Raw genomic sequence first — 16,889 nt, 5'->3', positions numbered from 1 at the left:
CCCAGCTTTCTTTTGACTTCCAGTAGTGTGATAGATAGTTCTCCATCCCCTCACTTTCAATCTGAAGGTGTCCTCATGTCTAAAATGAGTCTCTTGTAGACAGCAAATAGATGGGTCTTGTTTTTTTAATCCATTCTGATACCCATTCTGTGTCTTTTGGTTGGAGCATTTAGTCCATTTACATTCAGTGTTATTATAGAAAGATAAGGGTTTAGAGGCATTGTGATATCTGTAGGTTTCATGCTTGCAGTGGTGTCTCTGGTACTTTGTGCTCCTTGCAACATTTCACTCACAGAGTCCCCCTTAGGATCTGTTGTAGGGCTGGTTTAGTGGTGATGAATTCCTTCAGGTTTTGTTTGTTTGGGAAAACCTTTATCTCTCCTTCTATTCTGAATGACAGACTTGCTAGATAAAGGATTCTCAGCTGCATATTTTTTCTGTTCATCACATTGAAGATTTCCTGCCATTCATTTCTGGCCTGCCAAGTTTCAGTAGATAGGTCTGCTACTACCCTTTTGTGTCTACCTTTGTATGTTAAGGCCTGTTAATCCCTAGCTGCTTTCAGAATTTTCCCTTTATCCTTGTATTTTGCCAGTTTCACTATGGTATGTCATGCAGAAGATCAATTCAAGTTACATCTGAAGGGAGTTCTCTGTGCCTCTTGGATTTCAATGCCTGTTTCCTTCTCCAGATCAGGGAAGTTCTCAGCTATGATTTGTTCAAATATACCTTCAGCCCTTTCTCTCTCTTCCTCTTCTGGAATTCCTATGATACGGATATTGTTCTGTTTGATTGCATCACTTAGTTCTCTAATTTCCCCTCGTACTCCTGGATTTTTTATCTCTCTTTTTCTCAGCTTCCTCTTTTTCCATAATTTTATCTTCTAATTCATCTGTTCTCTCCTCTGCCTCTTCAAACCACGCTGTGGCCACCTCCATTTTATTATGAACCTCATTTATAGCATTTTTAACATTAAAATTCTAACTGAACCTGCCCACACTTATTTCTCCATCAATTGATCAATATATTTACCTCCAGATGAGGAAGCACTATTAGTTTCACTCTCATGTGAGACTAAAGAGCATATAGCTTTGCCCTTGAAAAGGGCCATGAAACCCTCATTTTAATGTTATTTGGTTGGTGGAGTGAGAAAATAGATATTTAGGGTTCAAAATCTTAAGTCTAGATTTTACTCATCCTTAGTATGAAACTAATTTATATCATGGAGGATATAGTTTTGAATCTCTTTTTCTTTGAAGCTTTACTTCTGGCACTACATAAAAGTGATGTCTTGATTCTGATTCTGACTATTTACTTGTTACATTTTCAAGGATCTAATTTGACACTAAAAATTTTCATTTTTTTCTCTTCATAGGGAAAATATATTTCTTTTAAGTAAGAAACTTTTAGGGACACTAGACATGAAAGTGCAGGAAGTAAGATTCATTCTGCTAGTATTTGAAGAGAAAACACAATGGATGCCTATGAAATGAATATTTTCCATCTCTGTCCACATTCCTATATCCACCAGAGATAAAGGGGGTAGATCAGAAGCCCTGGAAACCATCCTCAGACTAAGCTTTCCAGATCCTTAAAGAAGAGCAGGGCGAGTGTAACTAGGGTGGAAAAGAGATATGAGACCATTGAATTAGCTTTAATTTTAGCCTGGTCTTAGGCTGCTTGGCATCTAGAGAGCTTCATGTTTATTCAGCAACTATTTAATGGGTTAAAGTGCCTCCTAAAAATACTCCAGAGTCTTGTAACTTGTCCTTACGAAAAATAATCAGAAAAACTTATAGGGAGACTCTATAATCCTAATGCCCTTATAATTCATCAGTCACTAGATGAGAACCTTGGGTGAGGCTCTTTTAGCTGAGCCAAGCAGACCTCTCAGAATTGTCACGGTTCACGTTTGCGGAAAGTGTATAGCGATTGTGATTACCCTGTGTATCACATCTCTCAGAGCCCAGCTATGGTGAGAAATGGGCTGGGATTCTCTTTAAACCTTTGTTGTTTTCCTTTTTTTTTTTTTTTTTTAAATCAGGTACATTGTGGCTTTTTCAAATTCAGGCTCAAAGGCTTTATCAAAGTTGAGCTCCTGAAATGCCTGAGGGGAAAGCCACATCTCTCCTGTGCACAGATTCTAGCAGATGAATCTGCTACAGAAGAGGGACTGCTCTTTTGAATAACTTGGCATTTCTGCAAGGTAGGCAGACAGCCAAGCCAAGGCATTCATCCCCGCCCTTTGCTGCTTCACTGAGGCTTCCTGAGTATGCTTTTGGCCAGGGAAAAACCTTGGCAGAGCGAGAGGGAGATATTTCTCTCCCTGTTCCTTTACAACAAGATGTCAGGCAGGCAGGTGGCCTAATTTATGACGGCAAGTTCTAGAGATTGCATCTAATGAAAAGAGTCATGTATGTCTTTAAGAAAAGATTAGTTTTACAGGGCTCTGTGCAGTTAGACTGGGGCAAAATCTATATAGACACTCAGTACACATACATTCTCCCTTTTAAGAACAACAATAAGTCTAGAAGGTTAGAAAAGAAAGATATTATACCCAGAATTGAAAAAGAGAGTAATGAATCTAGAATACAGTTTGTTCAATTAGCTCTGATTTAGAGAACATGAGAAATAGGAAAACAAAATGCAGGTTATAATGTCTGATTAGGACTATGGCTTGCCTGTCCCACAGAGGTTCAAGCACTTTAGATCTGGGAAGGGACCATAGGTATCATTTCATCAACATCCTAATTTTTCATAAGGCATATGATGAAATCTCTCTTAAATCTGGTCAAAGTGACTTATATAAAAACAAAGTATTGGGAATTAAACAGAACTGAAATGTAAGGGAATATGAGTGTGAGCCATTTGCCTGGGTGAAAATGTAAGTTGGGTAATAAATGACTTATTATGACAGAAAAAAATCTAGGATTATTAACATGATTTGGGAAATTAAACAGTATAGGGTTATCTCTCTTTTTTATGTATGTATGTATTTATTTATTTTAAAATAGGAAGAGAACACAAGTAGGGGGGGTGGGCAGAAAGAGAGGGAGAGAGAGAGAATCCCAAGTGGGCCCCACACTGTCAGCACAGAGCCTGCCGTGAGGCTTCAACTCATGAACCGTGAGATCATAACCTGAGCTACAAGAGTCAGAGATGCTTAAATGACTGGGCTGAGACACCCAGGTGCCCTGGATTGTCTTTCCTTTTTAAAGCAAGCAGAACACTGTAGGATGTCTTCTCCAAGTGGTTATCACTGATAATTCCCTGAATGAACTATTATTCAGAGTCCTATGCAACCCTTGAAGCAATCTCAGAGTGATGCTAAGCAAACCCTCAGGGGAATAAAATATGACCTTTAAGAAAAGTTAAAGAACCAGTATTTCTAGAAAATACAAAATTTTTAGAAAAATACATTAAACAACTTCAGTATCTTCAAATATTTCTCATTCTACCCCTCCTCCCCACACATACACATGCACACTCACACATCCATTGGAACTTGAAACACTAATTTGATACATATCACTGCCGACTTCGAAGTTAATGGGAAGTGAGCTCTCTCTCTCTCTCTCTCTCTTTTAATCTATCCCAGCCCATTACTAACCATGTCTATAAGGAATTCAGGGACTTGTGGAATCCTTGTGGACAGGCCTCTATTTCCAATTTTTTAAAAAAAGTTTATTTATTTATTTTTGAGAGAGAAAGAGAGAGAGAGAGAGAGAGAGAGAGAGAGCACAGTGGGAGAGGGTCAGAGAGAGAGGGAGACAGAGAATCCAAAGCAGACTCCGTGTGCAGGACTCCAACTCATGAACCATGAGATCATGACCTGAGCCAAAGTCAGATGCTTAATTGGCTGAGCCACCCAGGCACCCCTCTATTTCCAACTTTTAACTGTAACTCAAAGGAACACCAGTATTGAATATGTACTTTCACTTTAGATACAAAATTTCAATCATAAGTAAATTAACCAACAAAGAATTTATCTTCCTTTTACTTTTGATGATGCCTGTATATAAATGACTTCACCACAAAAGCCAATCGCCTCTTCCATCTTGACAGTAACAACCATAATGAAGCATCTTTTGAAGAGTTTCTGTGGAAAGGGGTCTAACAAGAAATCATTGCCACAGCTGGCTGGAAATAGGGTAGTTACTCATTTCTGTTATGGTTTAAATCTAGGGAAGTTGAATTTGCCTTTTAGCCCTAAAATAAAAATGTAAGAAATGTGACCCAAACCTTGGGGAATGTGAATTCATTCAGTGTTCTCTTGGCTAGAAGAACTTGGGACTCTGAATGAAAAAAAGAGAAGCTATGAAATGGAATAATTAACTCTTTCTGACTGCACTTTTGGTGAATTTGTACTTTTTTGCAACTTTTCCTGCTGATTTACGTGTCTCACATTTCGATCTGAGAACCTGCTCTCGGAAATAATAACTGTAGGTCACCCAACAAAATTAGAATATGAGTCAAATTATCTTGAGCTTTTGGGATTTTATGTACATTTGTTACTTTGAAAACATGTTTATTTATTTATTTTGAGAGAGAGAAAGAGTGGGAGAGGGGCAGAGAGAGAGAGGGAGACAGAGAATCCCAGGTAGACTCCATGCTGTCAGCTCAGAGCCCAGTGTAGCAATCTCACCAATCCTAGATCTTGACCTGAGCAGAAATCAAGAGTTGGACACTTAACTGCTGAGCCAGGTGCCCTGGGATCTTGGAATTTTAAAAGGAATAAAAATATTCATTTTTGATGTCAAGCTCTAATATTAAGCAATGATATTTAGCATCTCAAGCTATAAATTTAAGAAGGATTTAAGATACAAAATGATTTTTTTCATGTATAACAAAACATGGTATTTATTAACTAATTTATATTTTTATTTAAATAATTCAATTTAGTTAACATATAGTAAGTACTGGTTTCAGAAGCAGAATATAGTGATTCCTCACTTACATAGAACATCCAGAGCTCATCCCAACAAGCGACCCCTTTTATGCTTATCACCCATTTAGTCTATCCCCTCACCTACCTTGCCTCCAGCAACCCTCATTTTGTTGTCTGTATTTAAGGGTCTCTTATGGTTTGCTTCCCTCTCTATTTTTATCTTATTTTTCCTTCCCTTCCCCATGTTCATCTGTTGTTTCTTAAATTCCACATGTGAACGAAATCATATATTTGTCTTTCTCTGACAAGTTTATTTCACTTAGCATAATACACTCTAGTTCCATCTACATTGTTGCCAATGGCAAGATTTCATTCTTTTAGATTGCCTAGTAATATTCCATTCCATATATATATATATATATATATATATACATACACACACACACACACATCTACTTTATCCATTCATCAGTCGATGGACTTTTGGGGTCTTTGCCTAATTTCACTATTGTTGATAGTGCTGCTATGAACAGTGGGGTGCATGTGCCTCTTCTAGTCAGCATTTTTGTATTCTTTGGATAAATACCTAGTAATAGACACTAAATGATTTTATATTGACATTCTGTTTTCTTAAGGCTCTTTCAGCTTTGAGTGTTCAGTTTAGGACTCTTCTCACTGAGAGTAACAGAAACCCAATTCAAATTGGTTTAAACAAAAGAGGGATTTATTGACTTAAGGGAAAAAATCTAGAAGTAGGACTAGGTTCAGTAATGGCTGGATGTAGATATTCAACTGATATCTGTTGATTGTACTTTCTTCCTGTGTTTCTGTTGATGTCTGTGTTGTTTCCATTCTCAGTTATAGTCTTCTAGGAAGATTCAGACTTACATGGTCCCTAAGGTTCAAAATCCAAGAAAAACAACAACAAAAACTCCTCTTTCCCTCCCTCCCACAATTCCAGAGAGATCTCTGCCTGGCCTAATTTGGGTCATTTGTCCATCCCCAAACCAGTCTGTGTGGATGATTTGTTCTGTGGATTGAGTGGTCCAGTAATGTTATCATGGGGGCCAAAACTAGGGACCATTAGAATCACTACTGAAAAATCATGGACCTTTGGGATGTGAAGTATTTTCCAGTTATTTCCATGGTAGGGCTATTATATGCCATACCTACTTAGAATACAATCAGTGTATATTAACCCTTTGGATTTAACCATCAAAGTGTGTGTATGATACAAGAATGTAGGTGTTGAAAGGAATAGAAAGTAGTCTCTACAGTTGGTTCTGAAAAAGTCCTAAGGAAATAGCATAGCTTTCCTTTCTCCATAGTAGCTGTTTTATTTTGTCTTGCACACACAGCACTCATTCCTTCTTTTTATGGTACGAGGCATCCTGATTTCCTTTGTGGATTTCTTCTTTTCCATGCTAGGCAGTTTTAGTAGGCCAGTACAATTAGATGCCTTGTTCTTTCCTAATCTGAGGGGTTGACTGATGACCCAACCTAGGCCAATAAAATTCACTATCTTTATACATTGAGTAGATTAATATATGAATGGGAAAAGTAGCTCATTTCTACCACCAGTGGTATCCTTTTAAACATGCTAAGTAGTTCTGTCATCTGTGATTTCATCTGGTTCTTCTTTTCCTAATGTAGTTTTCCAGACCTTCTGTGACCTACTCATATATTTCAAAAGGATTCATTTTCTGTGTAGATTGGAAATAGTTTCTGTGCTTGTAACCAGGAAGCCCTAATTGATACAGAAATTGGGGCCAGAAGTAGGGTGATACAAGTCACAATGCTTAAAATGTAAAATTATCTAGGCAAGGGAGGATGGAGGGTGGAAAAGATGCTATCCAGGGCTAGGAAGTTGGCCACCATTATTATGCAATAGGAGGAAAGTTTGTTAAGCTGTAGCCTGTAGTAAACTGGGATTCAGACCATTTGAGTCTTTCAGAAACACAGAAGGTAAATGTGAAGGTATTGATGTTTTGGGGATATATTTTAGTAGGACACTAGAAGAAATTGACACGTGAGCTAAAACTCATTTCAAAAACAGGAAAAGTTGGGTGAAAGAAAGCCTTTTTATAGTCACTGAATGCAGCCTATAAAATGAAATGGCATAAAGCCTGGTGCTCTGGGGACTTGGATAGTTGGAAAAGCCAAGTTCTCTGGCCAATGATAAAGCTTGTAGGATCAACAGTAGGAAGGTAGGAACCACAGAAGGAAATAAGAAGCCTACTCTCCAGGACCCTTGCATGTACCTCTTGTTATGAAGTGTCTGATTGTCAGAGGGGATAATGACATTTATTGCAAAAATGTAGCTGGCTCTTGTTTGGAGTCAAAGGTCAGACTGGACAAGACTCTCCACCCCACATTCCTGTTGATAATTGCTTAAATGGAGGCTAGGAGATGGTCAGAACACTGAAACTACTTTCCGGAAACTGGAATCCTCAGTAGATGTTTAGATTCAAGGACATGACTCGATAAGTTAATGACCTTTAGTTTCTAGCCTCGGGAATTGAAAGAAGCCTCCTAGAGTTTAAAGGAAGTTGTCTTCTCAGATAGACCTCAACCTTGGCAACAATGTCCTTTGATCAGTGATCAAAGGAGATGCTCCTGGGAGAGAATTAGCAGCTACTAGTGTGCTGACCAGGACACCTACTTCTCTTCCATGGAACAGTCTTGGCTGTTCCTGCTTAGCAGGATATATTGACAGTAGTGGTGGTATATATTTTATTCTCTCTCTCTCTCTTTTTTTTTAAACCAAATTGGGGGTCTTTATTGAAGTTACTTGTTCTCTCTCTAATATTGATATTGGTTAATTTTATCATTTAGTCATGGTTGTTGGACCATTTAAACCTGACCAAGAAAAATGCACATCTTGGATTTGGAGCTGCATGTCTGATGAGGTTTTGGGTTCTCTTCACTTGGGAAAAAACTTTATTTGGAGCCTGAACAGCAAAAGGTGTAAATGTGGTGAACATTTGTTGCTTTTTAATATCCCTTTCTCTCAGGTTTGTTTCCTCTTTTTTAGTTAACAGAGCCCTGATTCTATCTGAAGAAACGCCATCTCCCTCTTCCAGTCTGTGGGCCCTGGGTCGGCTCTGCTCCTGACTCCAAGGATGGAGCATGTGACCTAAGCCTCTTCATTTAGCACCCTGGATAGTCCTCACATGGGAACTGCCTCAAGGTTGGCCACCTGGTCAAGCAATTTCCTCATGACTTTGGGAACTACTTAAGTCCACGCTGCATTTGAAGGAGTGCTACTGGGTACAGCTGAGTTTACGGTCAGGTTGATCAGACAATGCTTAGTTTCTGGTTGTCAGCTGGTGTACTAGGATCAGATGTTTCTCCACCACTGGCTTCGGGTCTGTCAGATCCCCAGATGAGGGAGTGGGCTTAGAACCCAAGCCAGGCTAACTGGACTCTCTCTCTGGACTTTGGGTCTTAGGCAGAGTGCTGCATGAGCAGGAAGAATAGACACAGTTTGTTTTCTCATGCTGTGTTGCCTTTACTGGACTGTTGGGCAGTAATCGCTGCACAAATCTTGGCCCGACCAGTCTGTCTTTGAGCCTGATTCTCTAGGCTTCCTATCATTTCTGTGGCCACTATCTTTCTAATACATTCCTTTGCTGTTGAACTCATCCAGAGTTGCTTTCTGTGATGTGCATCGCCAAGACTGTCAGGTAATTCACCTTTTCCTTTTCAAGCTGCCTATCGTACTTCTCACTCCCTTCATGCCTGCCTTTGATTTAAAGGGTAAGATTGGCTTGGGATGATCCTGCCTGCAATCCGAGAGAGAGTATTGGAGAACTGCTGCCTTTGTGAATGGTGCATTAACTGAGGGTGATTTTAGCTACTTCTGAAGGAACACAGGGGCTTGTTTGGTTCGCAGCTCTATCCCAAAAGACTAGCCTGATGCTTGGAACAACATCAGTGCATTCAGTGTATATACACTCATGTTGTTCTCCCTTGGTCTTGTCACATTAGCCAATTTGTTCATTCAATAAATATTTGTTTATTGTTCACATGGGAATATAATGGTGAGCAATACAGATATGACACTTGCTTCTCAATGGTACTGACTTTTAGTTGTCGCTGTGTGGCTCAGCTGTGGTAGATTGGTTAAATATGTTTTAGCTGTTGCAAATTTGAGATTTAAAGTGCAATAATATAGGCTTATTCTTCTGGAGAACAGGAAAAATTATTGGCTTGAGCAGGATTAAGCCCTGAATAGTCAGGGCAGAAGGCATTTCTAAGAGAGCAATATATCAATTATAGGCAATCTTTTTGTAACACAGTTCCTTCTATATCCATATTCTGGGTTTGGATGGGGCCAAGATGAGATAAAGGGGACTGTAAAGGAAATGAAGGATTTTTTTGGTCTCTTCTGTTCTGGTTTTGGGATCTATGACTAAGCTCTCTGTTACCGAGGAGGAAGAGGCTATATTATAGATTTGATACAATAATGTCCTAAAACAAAAATTGGGAAATTTTATTTGGCAAGCATGTTCTGTTTTCTAAATTTTAAATTTACATGTTTATGGACAAGTCTTAAAGTGTTTAATAAATAATAAATAAGTTTATTAAACAAATAAAATTAAATAATAAATATTTTTTTAAGTTTACTTATTTATTGACAGAGAGTGAGAGAGAGAGAGAGAGAACGAGCTGGGGAGGGGCAGAAAGAGAGGGAGTCTGAGGATCCGAAGCAGGCTCTGTGCTGTCAGCATGCCAGGCTCGAACTCACGAATTGCAAGATCATGATCTGAGCTGAAGTCGGATGCTTAACTGACTGAGCCACCCAGGGGCCCCATTAATAAGGTATTTATTGAGGAATACAATAATTTATTTTTAATATCTAATTAATATTATTCGAGAAAATAGCCCAGGGAATTCAGACTTTGCTAGAATATCTGGGTTTATGGTCACCGTATTCGTTTTCTATTGTCACATAACAAATTCTCCAAAACTTAGCAGCTTAAAATGACACAAATGCATTATTTCAGAGTTTATGAAAGTCAGAAGTCTGGGCACGGAGGGTTTGAGGCAGCGGAAGTTAAGTATGGCTAGTGTTTCAAGGATAAGGGGGTGAGAAGGTGGAGAGGAAGCGGCAAGTCCTAAGTGTGGAGAAAAGTCGTGGAGACACGTTAAGGAATTCAGAGCTTAAGAGCAAAGGAAAACCATGTTAGTGTTTTAATCAGGAGAGGGTCATATTTACTTTAGAATGAAGACTGAGGCAAAGTCCTAGCTTGAGCAATTGAATGACTGGTGGTGACTTTGAGAAAGGCAAGAAGGCAGAGAGGAGGAGCAGGTTTCTAAAGAGGAAAACAAAGATAATAAACTCAGGCTTGACCACATTTTATTTGAAGTGCTTGTCATTCATACAAATAAAGATGTCCAGCTAAAAGTTGGAGAAAGAGACGTGGGTTGGAGATGTAGACATGGGAATACATGGAAAGCTTTTAATCATTTAATACATGAAAAGCAGAGGGTCATGCTTTGAGAATCTAAGAAGTCATTGAACATGTCCCCAGATAATTACAGCTATATATATATGTATACACACACACACACACATATATATATATATATATATATATATATATATAGCTGCTATCTATGTCTCCTTATTGGGAAATTGTTATGTTTTCATTGATAAGACCTAGGAAGAAACATATTTGCATACCAATGGACTATAACATGAATGTATAAATGAATGAGTGAAGAAATGCAGAAAATGACAATTCTCCCAAGATGTTTGTATCTGACCTGAATTTAGGATTCAGTTATTGAAGGAAGGCATTTCTTTGTGAACATTCTCCCTTGGAGATAAATTAGTTCACACATTCATTCAGCTGATATTTACTGAGCACCTACTATGTTCCAAGTATTGTTGTAGATGCAGAAAGTGAGGTACAAAACCAATTCTCGCTCATAGAGCTTACCTTGAGATGGATGCAAAACAAAAGAACAAATAATACAATTTCAAAGAGTGGTGAGTAATCTGTTGAAAATAAAGTGGGGTTAGGGAATGTGAATGGTTGTGTGAATTTCATTTGGCTATAGTGTTCAGGAAGGACTGTCTGGAAGAGGCATGTGATACCTGAATGAAGAGAAGCAGGAACTGAAAAACACACTGGTGGCAAACAGGCCACATGGGGGTGGGGAAGCAGTGTGAGAAGTGGGGAGAGTGACAGGTGAGGGGGGTAAAGGGAGCCAGGGCACAATGGAATTGTAAACACAGGACTGTGAAAGAACTTTCTTGCGCTCTGTGAGTAATGGACAGAACAAATGAGTATTCCTTTATTGTCACAAAGGCAGTCACCTTGTTCCAGGACTTCCTGTAACTTTTAGGGCCGCAAAGGCAACCGCCTACCTATGTGAAAGTGAACTCCCCTCAAGTGTTCTGGTAGCTGTTACCTTAGGTCAAAGACAGGTACCACAGTCAGCTGCAGGGCGGAGCAGGGTGACTAACCCTGGCGACCCCTGGGGGCCGTTCTCAAGGGCCAAGAGAGGCAGGCCACCTCTGATGAGTGCAGGCGACGCTCCCCAGGTCCTCGCTCCCTTGGTGCTTTTGCCCTCTCACCCTCTGAAAGTCGCCTTTAACCTTCCCGCTTCCCGGGGAGTCCCTCAGTCCGCCCCTCCAGTCGTCTACTTTCTGGTCCTGGCAGGATTTTAACTGAGCGTGTTTCTACCAGGGTTCCACTAGTTTGGAGATCGCGATCCAAAACCCACCCTCTGGCCTTGCCCACCGGAAAGGGGGCGGGTGGGGAGCGCGAACCTTATCTCCCGGGCTCCGCCTCCAGGGGGCTGAGAGCAGGCTTCACAGCCGCGGCGCTCGGCACTGGTCGCTGCGGGGAGACGGGGCTCGGGGCGGAGGGCAGCAAGCCCGCTTCGGCCCAGATTCTGCCCCGGTTGGGGCAGGTCACTCCCTGGGACGCCCCCGAACCCTTGGTGCAACACGCAGCTGGTTGCGACGCCACCCCGACCCTGGACGCTGCGCCAGGTAAGGTGACACTGCCTTCTCCCCTCTCCCTGATGGCCCTCCAGGGGGGCTGCAGCCTGACGTTTTGGTTGGCCTGAGGGTACAGTTTCTCCCTGCGCTGAAACGGTTGGTGAACTGAGAGATAAGTCCCGCACCCAGGCTGGAGGCTGGGATGTCAGGGTTTGTCTTGCAAAGTTACTGAGTGCTAACGGATCACGGGAGGTTCGATGGGTGCTGATTTCTGCCTCGAGGTGTTTGGCCCCGAGAACGAATGCTGTGCGGTGAGGTACCCCCTAAGCCCAACGTCTCCCTTGGAAGAGGCGGTGGAGTCCACACGTGGCGCGCCGGGAGAGTGGCTGAACGCGCAGGACGCTGCCCAGAGGCTCTTGAAGATTCCTGCGCTGTACGCGCGCGTGGGGGAGCTTCACAAACTTGGTGCTTGAGCAGGACCCCAGGCCAATTAAATCAGAGTCTCTAGGAGTGGGGCTTGGGGCGTCCACATTAAAAAAAAAACAACAAAGAAACAAACAAAGCAAAACAAACAAACAAAAAAAACCCAACTCTTTTCAGGTGATTTCCACGTGGAATAGTTTGGAAACCAGTGAGTTAAAGCAGTGGTTCTCAAAGTGTAATCTCTGGCCAGCAGCAGGAGCCTCACCTGGGAACTTGAAGGGACACTTTAGGGCACAGACTGAAACTCTCAAAGTAGGGCCTAGCTCTCTGTGTTATTTGAGTTCTCCAGGTGATGCTAGCATTTGCTTGCTTTTGAGAACTATTGGGTTGGATCTCAATTACGCGCAAACACCTGCAGATTCCCCTCCACAGAAGGAGAAGGAAACCATACTTTTCGGAAAATCCGAGGTATGCATTGGTAGGGTTTTACCCATATTGAAAAAAAAAAATCATACTGGGAACTTTGGAGGATCCTATAAAGGGTATAGAGACTTAGCTATCATCTTGAGCAATTTTGACATAGTGGAATTTGCATACTTTAGGGGAGAATAGGAATTTTATGTTCTTAGAGTTGAAATGAAGCCAAAGAAGAAATGTACATAGGAGTTTTCTAGTTGTAATAACATGAATCTTTGGCTCCCAGTGACAAGATTCCAGATCATCCCTGTCATCAGTGTACATTACAGGACTTTTTTTTTTTTTTTTTTTTTTAAAGCAGTTGGAGGTTTAAGGAATTTATGCCAGTTCTCCAGAGTGAAAGGGAATTCAGCATTGCAGGTCTCTGGATTATCTGAAGTGGTTCCTTTTTTCTTTTAATAGAGATCTGAGATTTCAAAATTTTGGCTGAAAAGATTCCAGCTGTTTCTAAGTCATTAGTACAGAAATAGAATGACTTTGCAAATAAGCTTAAATGGATTAGAAAATCTGACATTGGATTAAAAAGCTAGAATAGGCATGACTCCAGCCCCAGCACATGTGTGGTGTGGTGAACACAGTGCTAACTGTAGCAAGACATCCTGTACAGAGAACGTTTATTTTCCAAGCTGGTATTTGCTGTGCGAGTTTGTGACTGTAGTCACATATAGGCTTGCTAAGGGACAGGTACCGAGCTTGTGTTTAGAGAACTGGGGAAAATACAGGTAGTGGTTACGAACAGGAGGCTTTGAGGCTCAAGTCTCAGGTTCAAAATGTGCTCTTCTGCTTCCCTGTGCTCTGGGAGGGTTGCATAACTTTTCTGAGCCTCACTTTCCTCATCTGTAAAATGGGGACTGTGGTAGTACAATAATGCATACTTTTAATTCTCACATTGTTGTCAAAGTTAAATGAAATAATACTAAAGTGTTTAAAATAGTAAATATTTGTTAGCTTGAAATACACACCACACTCAAACTAAGAAAAAACCTAATCCCCAAATACTTTTTGAAATGAAAAATATGTTAATACTGTATTAGATGTTGTATTCATATGTCAACCTAACCCTTAGAATTTACAGTATTTACTTTTTACCAGAATGTGAACACAGGAATATTTTCAAATTATTTTTGTAATATTAGTGCATGTTTTTAATGGAACTTTCTAGAATTTTTTTTTTTTTTACTTGATTAGCTTCAAATCAATTAGTCTTTATTCACTATCTGTGGTGAAGTATCTCAACATCGGGTGGATTTTATAATCTATTAACATTCACATTTAAATAGTCTTGAACTCTGGCCCTCCACAGTATCATTCCTTACAAAAGAAAATTCAGATGGTAAAAGAGCATCTAAAAGTGGCATGCTGTGGCATTCAAGAGAACCAGTTGAGAAGTACCATCTGGTGTTTCTTAAGTATTTAAAAAACTTTTTTTTAATGTTTATTTATTTTTTTAATTTTTTTTTTTAACTTATTTTTGAGACAGAGAGAGACAGAGCATGAACAGGGGAGGGGCAGAGAGAGAGGGAGACACAGAATCGGAAGCAGGCTCCAGGCTCTGAGCCATCAGTCCAGAGCCTGATGCGGGGCTCGAACTCACGGACCGTGAGATCGTGACCTGAGCCGAAGTCGGACGCTTAACCGACTGAGCCACCCAGGCGCCCCTAATGTTTATTTTTGAGATAGAGCGTGAGTGGGGGAGGGGCAGAGAGAAAGGAAGACCGAATCTGAAGCCGACTCCAGACTCTGAGCTGTCAGCACAGAGCCCAACACGGGGCTTGAACTCCATGACCTGTGAGATCATGACCTGAGCCGAAGTTGGACTCTCAACTGACTGAGCCACCCAGGCGCCCCTGGTGTTTAAGTGCTTGTGAGTGAGAATAGAATGAAACCTTATCCACTTACATCAAGGTTTGTTCAAGACAATATCAGGGAAAGCAAAATGAGGACACAGCAAGGACAGGCCTAAACTGGCAAAAAGGGGAGGTGAGGTAATTTAAGAATCCTTTTCCTCCTGAGCTGCAATAACTTCAGAATGCTTCAAACCACATACACAAAAAGCAATTCTTTGCTCGGTATTTGATTGGAACTGATCTGGACCAAAAAGTTCTCATGAAAAAATAGGGTATCAATTCCAAAAAGGATGCCAGATTATTCTGTACCTGGAAATTAATCTTGATTATCCTTTGATTTCAGGGATAAAGCGAATATTAGATTTTGAACTTAAAGTGCCTTTATCTTGCATCTTTGAATGCCAGAGGTTATACTATTACTGTGTCTAATGAGCTTTCTTTGTGACCTTAAAGGTACTTATGGGCAGGTTGCACCTTTTGTGCTCATTCTCAGCTCTTAGAAGTCCCCTTGTGACTTTTGAGTCAGCTCTGTGGCTAGGCCTTTCCTGTTCTTTTAGCCCTTAGAAGTGGCTCTGAAGGTGTGGATGATAACCCTTGGGGTGGCTCTGAGGGTGTGGCCAGCGTCTGCTTTATTACTCCACCCTCACACCTAACTAACAGTACCTGCCTATTACGAATCTTACGTTTCTTCTGGAAGACTAAACTGCAATGGAGGTTCCAGCACATAAGCATCTTAGTAACTCCTTCATTTGCGAAATCAGGTCTTTATTAGGATACTTTTGAAATTACAATTGAATGTTATTAAATTGAATATAATTAGAACTTAATGTTGGTAACTGTCATTACAATTTCATAGAAGTACAGTGTTCTGTTTCACTCATTATGAGATGAGAAGTAGCTGTGGGGGTGGGAGGAGAGATCAGAAGCACATCTCTTGATGGGGAAAATGAAGGGCATGTGGAAGAAAATTCAGACTTCCAGTAATCAAATTATGTGTTCTGGATAATATATCTGAAGAACCAAGAGAGCCTGTGATGTCGCAATTTGCAGTGACAGGATGTGGCAGCACTGCTTGTGGTAAGTGGCCAATTAGGAATGATCAATGCTGCAATGCCCCCGCGGTGATTTTAGGATTCTCAACTTTTAGGCATAAGGACTGGAGCAGAGATCCTCTTTGAGAGGCTAGCTTAACTGCATTTGATTTACATAACCTGGCTCACTTAGAGAAGGGTTTTGATGAGAGGTACCTGGCATTCATTTACTTGGTTTCAGGGGCCTATTTTGTTCCAAAGTGGTTGGTTTTACTATGAAGGCCAATCTTGAAAGTCTTGTGAGTAAAACACATCACTGGAATGGATCTATGTTTTACTTTGTATTTATTATCTTTGGATTATATTTCTTAGCATGCAGTAGTAATTCTTTAGCTAGATTCATTATCATTCTTGTGAGAAACAAAGGAGGAATGTTTATTCCTGGCACGTGATCCGGTCTCACTTAGAGAATCAGACATGGAGGCCGAGTTCCCTAACTTTCTTCTCCATCTTATGGTTGAGGACACTGTTCGGCCGTGCTGCCTAGCCACTTATTAGTTGTTTGAACTTGGATAAGTTATATACCTTTATTTTTTGCATCTGTTTCCTCATTAGTAAAATTGGGGAAACACTACCTCCCTCAGCAGGGTTGTATGGAGTAAATGAGCTAGCATATATAAACCTGACTCTTAGTAAATGCTTAATAAGAATTTACTGTTATTTTGTCTTGGAATTAATGAATGGTTTAAGTGGCAGCTCTCTTTTCTGTTTTTACCTCTGAAAATTGGATCCTAAGAAAAAAATAGTATAGGTTATGTTCATGTGATGGCTTTTCTGTATTAAATAGTGGGAGAATTTGTTTCATAATAAGTGAAGTACTTCAAGTTTCTCAGAAAATAATACAACATTTTGAATACCATTTCTAAAAGTTCCCAGATGCTTTTGCTGCTGGCCAAAGACCACACTTTGAGAATCCCTGCTTTAACCCACTGCTTCCCAGGCTTGACTGTACGTTGGTATCACCTGAGGAGATTTTTTTAGAATTTTGGTGCCCAAGCTGATTTAAAAAATAATCAGTTGGGTTAATGTACTGTGAAAAGGAGTAATCATGTTCTTAACATGTTCTGTAACATCACACATTAATATCCGTGGGATTTCCAGGTACTCATAGAATTTTTAGAATGCTAAAGGGTATTATAATTTTTGTAATATAAAGAGGAAACGGAGGCTTGGAGGCATCATTCTTGGTGAAAGGCTCATGTATA

The 16,889-nt window shown here is 40.4% G+C and overlaps 1 protein-coding gene across 2 annotated transcripts in view; it reads left to right on the top strand.

Annotated features, from left to right (window-relative positions):
* Positions 1-11,657: 11,657 nt before the first annotated feature.
* COL21A1 (collagen type XXI alpha 1 chain) overlaps positions 11,658-16,889 on the top strand; it is a 175,941-nt gene continuing 170,709 nt past the window's right edge. The window contains exon 1 of one of the 2 annotated variants that reach the window (XM_043591679.1): positions 11,658-11,897. The gene's annotated coding sequence lies outside the window, so the exon portion shown is untranslated. The remainder of the gene's footprint in view (positions 11,898-16,889) is intronic. The other variant, XM_043591678.1, reaches the window with a different exon arrangement.

Source organism: Prionailurus bengalensis, chromosome B2 (assembly GCF_016509475.1).
Source record: "Prionailurus bengalensis isolate Pbe53 chromosome B2, Fcat_Pben_1.1_paternal_pri, whole genome shotgun sequence".
NCBI classification, from domain to species: Eukaryota; Metazoa; Chordata; class Mammalia; order Carnivora; family Felidae; genus Prionailurus; species Prionailurus bengalensis.
The sequence above is the reverse complement of the archived record's forward strand: the minus strand, read 5'-3'. Positions and strand labels throughout refer to the sequence as shown.